We start from the raw sequence: 10344 nt of genomic DNA on the forward strand, positions 1-10344 counted from the left end.
TGGCTGGATATGAAATTCTGGGTTGAAAATTCTTTTCTTTAAGAATGTTGAATATTGGCCCCCACTCTCTTCTGGCTTGTAGAGTTTCTGTAGAGAGATCCACTGTTAGTCTGATGGGCTTCCCTTTGTGGGTAACCCAACCTTTCTCTCTGGGTGCCCTTAATATTTTTTCCTTCATTTCAACTTTGGTGAATCTGACAATTATGTGTGTTGGTGTTGCTCTTCTCGAGAAGTATCTTTGTGGCATTCTCTGTATTTCCTGAATTTGAATGTTGACCTGCCTTGCTAGGTTGGGGAAGTTCTCCTGGATAATATCCTGAAGAATTTTCCCACTCGATTCCATTCTCCCTATCACTTTCAGGTACTCCAATCAGACATAGATTTGGTCTTTTCAGGTCCCATATTTCTTGGAGGCTTTGTTCATTTCTTTTTACTCTTTTTTCTCTAAACTTCTCTTCTCACTTTCATTTCATTCATTTGATCTTCAATCGCTGATACCCTTCCTTCCACTTGATGGAATTGGCTACTGAAGCTTGTGCATGCATCGTGTAGTTCTTGTGCCACGGTTTGCAGCTCCATCAGGTCATTTAAGGTCTTCTCTACGCTGTTTATTCTAGTTAGCCATTTGTCTAATTTTTGTCCAAGGTTTTTAGCTTCTTTGTGATGGATTTGAACATCCTCCTTTAGCTTGGAGAAGTTTGTTATTACCGATCATCTGAAGCCTTCTTATCTCAACTCATTAAAGTCATTCTTCGTCAAGCTTTGTTCTTTTGCTGGCAAGAAGCTGCATTCCTTTGGAGAAGAAGACATGCTCTGATTTTTAGAATTTTCAGCTTTTCTGCTCGGGTTTCTCCCCATCTTTGTGGTTTTATCTACCTTTGGTCTTTGATGATGGTGACATACAGATGAGGGTTTGGTGTGGATGTCCTTTCTGTTTGTTAGTTTTCCTTCTAACAGTCAGGACCCTCAGCTGCAGGTCTGTTGGAGTTTGCTGGAGGTTCACTCCAGACCCTGTTTGCCTAGGTATCACCAGCGGAGGCTGCAGAACAGCACATATTGCAGAATGGCAGATGTTGCTGCCTGATCCTTCCTCTGGAAGCTTCATCTCAGAGGGACATCCGGCTGTGTGAGGTGTTATGAGGTGTCAGTAGGCCCCTTCTGGGAGATGTCTCCCAGTTAGGCTACTCGGGGGTCAGGGACCTACTTGAGGAGGCAGTGTGTCCATTCTCAGATCTCAAACTCTGTGCTGGGAGAACCACTGCTCTCTTCAAAGCTGTCAGATAGGGACGTTTAAGTCTGCAGAAATTTCTGCTGCCTTTTGTTCAGCTATGCCTTGCCCCCAGAGGTGGAGTCTACAGAAGCAGGCAGGCCTCCTTGAGCTGCAGTGGGCTATATCCAGTTCAAACTTCCCTGCTGCTTTGTTTACCTACTCTAGCTTCAGCGATGGTGGACGCCCCTCCCCCAGCCTTGCTGTTGCCTTGCAGTTGGATCTCAGACTGCTGTGCTAGCAGTGAGTGAGGCTTTGTGGGCATGGGACCCTCTGAACCAGGCGCAGGGTATAATTTCCTGGTGTGCCGTTTGCTAAGACCATTGGAAAAGCACAGTATTAGGGTGGGAGTGTCCCGATTTTCCAGGTACCATCTGTCACAGCTTCTCTTGGCTAGGAAAGGGAATTCCCCAACCCCTTGCACTTCCCAGGTGAGGCGATGCCCCGCCCTGCTTCAGCTAACCCCCCGTGTGCTGCACCCACTGTCCGACAAGCCCCAGTGAGATGAACCTGGTAGCTCAGTTGGAAATGCAGAAATCACCCATCTTCTGTGTCACTCACACTAGGAGCTGTAGACTGGAGCTGTTCCTATTCAGCCATCTTGGAACCTCTCACCATATACCAAAATTTTAAATGGAGCATATTACATTTTTTTTCCAAACAATCTTCCCCTCTCCCAGAAAAAATAGGAACTTATTTCTTTTTCAGGGTGGGGAGGAAGAGAGGGGATCATAGGACATGGAAACAGTAGTTATATTAGTAGTATTTTTCTTGTTATGATAAACTTTGTGTTTAAACTTGGTAAAAGCCCATTAGCTGCCAAGAGGGAATAAGGAATAAACTTCAAAAAATGTAAAATTTCCTTTAGAGAAGTTTCAGAACCAAAAGACTAATTTACATGAAAAGCTGTAGAGAAAGTAGTTGAAAACTCCATTCATAAAACTTTTATTCCTCTTACATGAATTTAATACACCTGTTCTTAACAATTATGCTTAGATTGTTCATGAAAATTTCATAAGACATTAAACAAAGCTAGCCGTCATCTCAAGTTATTTCTCTGTTAACTATTTTTACAGCACAATGTGTTAGGCAAGTATCAAAAAAAAAAAAAATCACAAAAGCAAAAAACCTAAAAAAAAGTTAAATACATGGGTTTTTTTTTTTTTTTTTTTAACTGCTGTGCTTGATATATATGAAGTAATGATCAAAGCAATTCATTTTTACTGCATCTTTACTTTTACATTTGTTCTTAGGTTGCCTAACACATTTAAATACAAATAAAATGAGTGTAGCAAAAATAATGAAAGCTAACAGCTGGTAACTTTACAAATAATGCAATGTGAACCATTTCTGCCCTCATCCAGAGTAAAATACATCACAACTTTGTCTAAAGGAACACTTCTGCAGTTGTAGTCAAAGGTTGTGAGATTGACTATTCCACAGATGTACATGATTTAACATGTGGTATCCATGGGGTATCTGTTTCTACCACAGCCTTGTAAGTGCTCCATACCTTAAAGTACCCACAGTTACTACACCTGTGACTGGAACCAATGATCCCTTTTATTCCCCACCAGGACAAACCAATATGTAGGCAGTTTTCTTTGCTTAGACATGGAAGCAGTTTTAACACCGGCCCTTGTGAAGCCACAATGTACCAAAAGTACTATACCAAACATTTATAACTTGTATAAAAATTCCACATCCCCATATTGGCCACCTCAAGATGAAAACAGATAACTCCCTGAATGTTAAGTGGCTCCACTCCCCTAATATTAAACATAGAGACCTTATGGGAAATATAGAAATTCAAATAGAAGTAACATAAACCTGTCATAAGTTGTAAACAAAAAACTTTGTGGGACCACATGGATGACAACGGGAATGGTCTACTGTGTAAATTTTAGAATAAGGCAGACAAAAGTTGGAAGGCCAGTTAATCTTCCCTGCCTTTTTCTGCTTCAGCTTCGTCTCCTGGGTATCTGATGTCCACAGTGTCAAGTTGTCTCTCAGTAATTGCATTAGTGTGCTGTCTTTGTATGACTCTTCACTTAATGTATCAAGTTCAGCAATGGCTTCATCAAAAGCTGTCTTTGCAAGAGAGCAGGCTTTCTCTGTAGAGTTCAGAATCTCATAATAGAACACAGAGAAGTTAAGAGCCAGACGCAGTCTGATAGGATGTGTTGGTTGCATTTCCTTTTTGCTGATTTCAAAAGCTTTTTGGTATGCTTCTTGTGACTGATCCACAGTCCCTTTCTTGTCATCACCAGCGGCAACCTCAGCCAAGTAACGGTAGTAATCTCCTTTCATTTTCAAATAGAAGACTTTGTTCTGCTTGTGAAACATTGGGGATCAAGAACTTTTCCAAAAGAGACAGTACATCATTGCAGATATCTCTTAGCTACATCTCAATTTTCTGTCTGTATTCACGAGCCATCTGCTGCTTTTTCTCAGCCCCTTCCGTCTTTTTGGTTCAATACTTGAGACGACCCTCCAAGATGACCTACGGGCTCCTACAACATTTTTATAAGCAACTGAGAGAAGATTCTCTCCTCATTGGATAATTCAGCTCCTTGCTCAGTTACAGACTTCATGCAGGCTGTCATGTCATCATATTGCTCAGCCTGCTTGGCCAGTTTGACCTTCTGAACCAGCTCATTTTTATCCATGACTGGATGTTCTGTGTCCGGAGTGGGTGGTGGCAGCGGATGGACAGGGACTCAGCAGTCTTTGGGCAGTGGCAAGGCTGAGACTCTGGGGATGGAATTTCGACATGAGATTTGGAGGGGACAGATATCCAAACCATATCAGTTATTTTCCAAAATATACAAATCTGATCAAGCTAGTCCACTATTAAAATCCTTTAATGGCTTCTCATTACACTTGGGATAAAATTCAACCCCTTTAATACTAGATGCATGGTGTGCCCACCTGTTGAGTTCTTCAGCCTTTTTTCCTGTAAGTTCTTAACTTATGCTTTTTCTCGATTCTAACATGACTACCATATTTCAGTAAGTCTGAAATATCAACCATAAGATGCACCATTATTTTATGTGACATTAAGAAAAAACAATTCTGCCAATTAAAATGGTAAAATAACTTACATTGCAAGGGATGTCCGATTTCAGAGATGTGAAAATGAGAGAAAATCTGGGTTTGGTACCAGTGAAACAGTTCTTTTCTTAGCTCTGTGGAACCAGCTTCCATCATGTCTGGGCCTCCCCATGTGCTATTTCCTCTTCCTCCTTCCTCACACTCCCCCTTATCCTCATAACATCCCCCACATCCATCTTCAGCAATATTAAACATTAGGTAAAATTGGTCCAGTGCACCCATTCTCCTTTTGTTCTCTTTTTTACTAAAATTGCATTTCCTTCCCCAACTGAGCTTAAGTTTGGAAGAGATGTTGGGGCTTGACTTAGGCTTTGACAGGGTGTGTCCTTATTCTTTTTTTTTTTTTTTTTGAGACAGAGTTTTGCTCTGTCACCCAGGCTAGAGTGCAGTGGCGTGATCTCGGCTCACTGCAAGCTCTGCCTCCCAGATTCACACCATTCTCCTGCCTCAGCCTCTGGAGTAGCTGGGACTACAGGCACCCGCCATCGTGCCCAGCTAATTTTTTGTATTTTTTTTAGTACAGATGGGGTTTCACTGTGTTAGCCAGGATGGTCTCCATCTCCTGACCTTGTGATCCACCCGTCTCAGCCTCCCAAAGTGCTGAGATTACAGGCGTGAGCCACCGCACCTGGTCGGCGTGTCCTTATTCTTAAAGCCTATCTGGGATCTCACCTGGGTGCCAGATACATTAATGAGAGGTAATGAAATTTCTCATACAGAGCATTCCAGAATGCCCCAGGACTACTAACCCTCTGCTACGGGCATCACCTTCAATCCTGAAGAAGTTGCTGTCTGGTAAGTACACGGTAGCTTCTACCATGGGGAGCTGTGTCCTGTGCATGTACCATCCAGCCATGCCACATATTCCCAGAAGGCACCCACCTCAACTCCCAAGGGCCTCATCTGCACAGCTCCCTCCTTTCTGATGCCTCTTCATCCAGATTCCAAACATTTCAGCTGATCCAACTTCTAGTTTCTGATCTCTGCCTCCTCAGCTCAGCAAGGCCACTGTGCTCTACTTGGAGTCTGGCTCTCTGTGTCATCTTCAGGCAGAGAATTGGGTGACGGCAGCTCACTTGTGAAATTTCCCTTCTCTTGCTGCTAGTATAATGAACTCTTCTGACCTATGTATCACCCAGCTTCAAAATCATCAACATTTGGCCAGTCTTCTTCAATGTATATCACTAGATCTAGATTACTACCTCTAATATAGACACTATCTCTGATCTCTAATCTAAATCACTGTGCAAATTACTTAGAGCAAATCCTAGACAGGTCATTTCATTTATAACTATTTAGCATGCATCTCTAAACAGTAAGAATTCTTGAAAAAAACCCCATAAAACACTATTTTACACAACATAATAACAATATTTTCTTAATATCATTATATATGGTAATATCCAAATTTCTTCAGTTCTTTCATAAATTCTTTATAGTTTTTTCAAATACTGATCCAAGTAAGGTCCCATACATTGCCATTAGTTGCTGTGTTTCCTAACACTTTTAAAAATCTTTGGGTTGTTTCTCCTCCTTACAAATTACTTATGAAGGAAATCAGTCTACATTTTCCTAACTGCAGCCCTGTTGTATTATTTAACATGTTCCTTGGTCCCCTGTATTTGTTCTGATAGACCAGTAGCTCTAGCTAGAACTTGATTAGATTGATGCTGGAATATTTTGGTAAGACTACTTGCCTCTCTTTTTGAGATGATCATTGCCTAGATCCATTATTTCAGTAGGGATTGTGAAATGGTGATATAGAATGATAGATCAAACCATTTATTATGTGTATTACTTCTATAAAGAGAAATTGCTTCCATTTTTCCCTTTATTTACCACAATTTTTCCCTTCCTTTCTTCCTTTCTCTTTCTTTCTTTCTCTTTCTTGCTTGCTTGCTTTCTCTCTTTCTCCCTTCCCTTCCCTTCCCTTCCCTTCCTTTCCCTTCTCTTTTTCGAGGCAAGGTCTTGCTCTGTTGCCCAGGCTGAAAGGCAGTGGTATGATCACGACTTACTGCATCCTCAACCTCCCAGGCTCAAGCTACCCCACTGCTTCAACCTCCCAAAGAGCTGGTATGGCAGGCAAGCTATTTTTTTTGTTTTGTTTTGTTTTTTGTTTTTTAGTTTTTTAGCAATGGGGTCTCACTATGTTGCCCAGGCTGGTCTCAAACTCCTGGCCTCAAATGATCCTCCTGTCTCATACTCCCAAAGTGCTGGGTTTACAAGTATGAGTCACTGCACCCAGCCCCAATTTTCAAAATAATCATTTGGTTATCTAATAGCCACAAAAGTGAGCCAATAAAGGTTTTCTTTCCATTAAGAACTAATGGACTTAAACATATTTAAAGTGATTCACTATATTGTCGATACTATTCCTATTGATCTCCAAATTGTCCCATTTTTAGTCACTGTGAGCCCTCGCAAATTGGATCCTGAATTCTTTTGACATAATTCTAGTTAAGTGGTTGTTTTGTTTGAGACAGGGTCTCACTCTTGCCCAGGCTGGAGTGCAATGGTACAATAGCTCACTGCAGCCTTGAACTCCTGGGCTCGTGCAATCCTCTTACGTAGCTGGAACTATAGGCATGAGCTGCCGTGCCCACTATTTTTTTTTTTTTTTTAATTTTGTAGACATGGGGTCCTGCTACATTGCCCAGACTGGTTTCACACTTCTGACCTCGAGCAATCTGCCCTCCTCAGCCCGTAACCCTTAAAGCACTGGGATTACAGGCATGAGCCACCCCAACTGGCCCTAGTTAAGTGTTTGTTAGCTACCTTGCTTTCTGGTAATGAGCATAGATGACCCGGGCTCATCTTATACATTTCCCATCCCCGATCTGGAGAAACCCATTTCTTCAATGAGCCCTGGTTCCTTTCGTGGGGAAATATTTAGGGATCACAAACTGCTCACTGTCCCTGGGTTGCTCTTTGATTTAAGGTCTTTTCATGGGCAGAGTTAGGAAATAATTTTGAAAGATGAAACATAAAATGTGTTTTATATTATTACATACTAGTATTTCCAGCTCAAATGGAAAATTGTAAGGTTTTTAAATTAACTTTCTGAAATCTTCCATCAGTTTCTCCTTTCTTACGGAAAAACCCATACTGCAAGTCCCAGTTCCCAATGATATTAACATAATTACTTAATTTCCAAAAGTAAAAGATAGTGAAAACAGTTGAATTTTTTCTTCTTTTACAGTTCTTTTTGTCCGAGGTAACAGCCCATTATGAATATACAGTGGAATTACCATGTTTTTAAATTACTTAAAATTCCTACTCTGTGTGTGGTCATGCCACTAACATGATGCAGAATTGGGTTCACTGTCTCATTTTGCTTTTGGTTGTTTGGGGATTGTTTTTTCAAATTTAATTTTTGTTTTAAAGTTCTGTGAAATATTTCCATAGTTTCAAAGGCAAATCTACAAAAGAAAGTTTATTTGGAGAAATCTTCTCTTTATTAGAAGACTATCAAGGTAGGCTTCATTTCTTTTCATAATTGGATAGTACTGCATTATGTGGCTGTACTATATTTAACCAGTACCCTACTGATGGATATTTGGATTATTTCCATCTTTTGCTCTTACAAACAGTGCTGTGATGAATATCCTTGCACTTCTCTTTTGCTTATTTTTGCCAGTATTATCTTTGGGATTGATTCCTAGAAATAAAATGGCTGGGTCCAAGTGTAAATGTATATTTTTTGGTAGGTATTGCCAAATTGCCCTGGATAGGGGCTATGCCATTGTACGTGCTGATGAGCAATGTATAAGAGCATCTGTTTCTCTATAATTTGACCAATGGAGTATGTTAGCAAACTTTTGAACTTTTGGCAATCTCATAGATAAGAAATAATATCTCTATGAAGTTTTAATTTGCTAAATGCAATTTTCTATTTACCACTGAAATTAGAATAAAGACGTATAAATTGTTTTATCTTGATAATTTTTTCTTTAATTTAGCATGACAATCATCATAGGTATACAAGCTACCTCCAGGCTTGATAAGCCTGTGGCTACGACACGAAGTCCCATTACCTTTTTTTTTTTTTTTTTTTTTTTTAAATGACAGGGTCTTGTTCTGTTGCCCAGACTGGAGTGCAGTGCTGTGATTATGGCTCACTGCAGCCTTGACCTCCTGGACTCAAGTGATTCTCCCACTTCAGTCACCCGAGTAGACAGGACAATAGGCACAAACCACCACTCCTGGCTCATTTTTATTTCTTTGTACAGATGGGGGTCTCACTGTGTTGCCCAGGTTCGAACTCCTGAGCTAAAGTGATCCTCCCACCTTAGCCTCCCAAAGTGCTGGGATTATGGGGGTAAGCCACCTCTATGGGCTTACTAACTTTCAAAGCCCAAACTACAGTAGACATATCTGAAAAGGGACATAGCCATTCTTAGGTCTCCTAGTTATTTTGGGAAGTCTCCAAAAACTGGAAGCTCAGTCAGCCTTCTTCCGGTTTCTGATCCTTATCCAGTATCTCATAGAGAATTTCATAAATAGTTCCTTCCTTGGGTGGTTCAAATCCCATCTAAGGGGCTAGAAGGAGATCTGAGGCCTTCTTTCACTCTATCAAACAAAACATGGGTATCCATGAAGCAAGCAGACACAGGAACATGCTACATCATGCTGGCATCTTAGCTGCACTCACGGCATCCCCTGAACACTGAATGTCCTGCTAGCACACGGGTATGCATATACAGTCAGCTGACTGTAGGACAGGAAACACTGATTGAAAATGACGTAAAAGTCGCAAGCCTGTAGTCCCAGCTACTTGGGATACTTAGCAGGCTGAGGTGAGAGGATCACTTGAGCCCCAGGAGTTAGAGCTCAGCCTGAACAACATAGAGAGACCTTGTCTCAAAAAAAAAAAAAAGACCAAGAAAATGACCTTAAATCAGTGTTTTATTGTTTTAACTTTTATTTTAAGTTCTGAAGTACACATGGAGGTTTGTTATATAGGTAAACTTGAGTCAGGGGTGTTTTTTTTACAGATTATTTTGTCACCCAGCTATTAAGCCTAGTGCCCATTAGTTATTTTTCCTGATCCTCTAACTCCTCCCACCCTCTGCCCTCCAACAGGCCCCAGTGTCTGTTGTTCCTCTCTATGTGTCCATGTGTTCTCATCATTTAACTCCCGCTTATAAGTGAGAACATGTGATATTTGGTTTTCTGTTCCTGCATTAGTTTGCTAAGGGGGGGTGGCCTCCAACTCCATCCATGTTCCTGCCAAGTACATGATCTCATTCCTTTTGATGGCTGCATAGTATTCCATGGTGTACATGTACCATCTTCTTTATCCAGTCTACTACTGATGGGCATTTAGGTTGATTCCATGTCTTGGCTAGTGTGAATAGTGTTCAGTGAACATACGTGTGCATGTGTCTTTATGATAGAATGATTGTATGCCTTTGTGTATATCCCCAGTAATGGGATTGCTGGGTCCAATGGTAGTTCTGTTGTGAGTTATTTGAGGAATTGCCATGCTGCTCTCCACAATAACTGAACTAATTTACACTCCTACCAACAGTATATAAGTGTTTCTTTTTTTCCTCAACCTCATCAACATTTGTTATTTTTTGGCTTTTTAGTGATATCCATTCTGACTGGTGTGAGATGGTATCTCATCATGGTTTTGTTAAATCAGTGTAACAGGCAAAATAATGGAGAAAGTGGACAAAATTACTTGAAAATATATTTTAATAGAAAATCATCCTGGAGTGTAAATGTAAGTGATACAAATACTAAGGATTTGAAAGATTCATTTTTAATAAGTATTCTTTTAGAGATTTACTTGGAAACAAAAAGCAAATTAAAAATTCATAGAAGGCTCATGCCTGTAATCCCAGAGCTTTGGGAAGCCAAGGTGGGCAGATCACTTGAACCCAGGGGTTTGAGACCAGCTTGGGCAATGCAGTGAAAACCTGTCTCTACAAAAAATACAAAAAAAAAAAAAAAAAGTA

At 40.6% G+C, this 10344-nt stretch overlaps 1 pseudogene; it reads right to left on the bottom strand.

Annotated features, from left to right (window-relative positions):
- Positions 1-3203: 3203 nt before the first annotated feature.
- Positions 3204-4104, bottom strand: LOC105547663 (annotated as a pseudogene).
- Between the last annotated feature and the right edge of the window lie 6240 nt (positions 4105-10344).

The sequence above is a fragment of the Mandrillus leucophaeus genome, unplaced genomic scaffold (genome assembly GCF_000951045.1).
Source record: "Mandrillus leucophaeus isolate KB7577 unplaced genomic scaffold, Mleu.le_1.0 Scaffold394, whole genome shotgun sequence".
Taxonomy (NCBI): Eukaryota; Metazoa; Chordata; class Mammalia; order Primates; family Cercopithecidae; genus Mandrillus; species Mandrillus leucophaeus.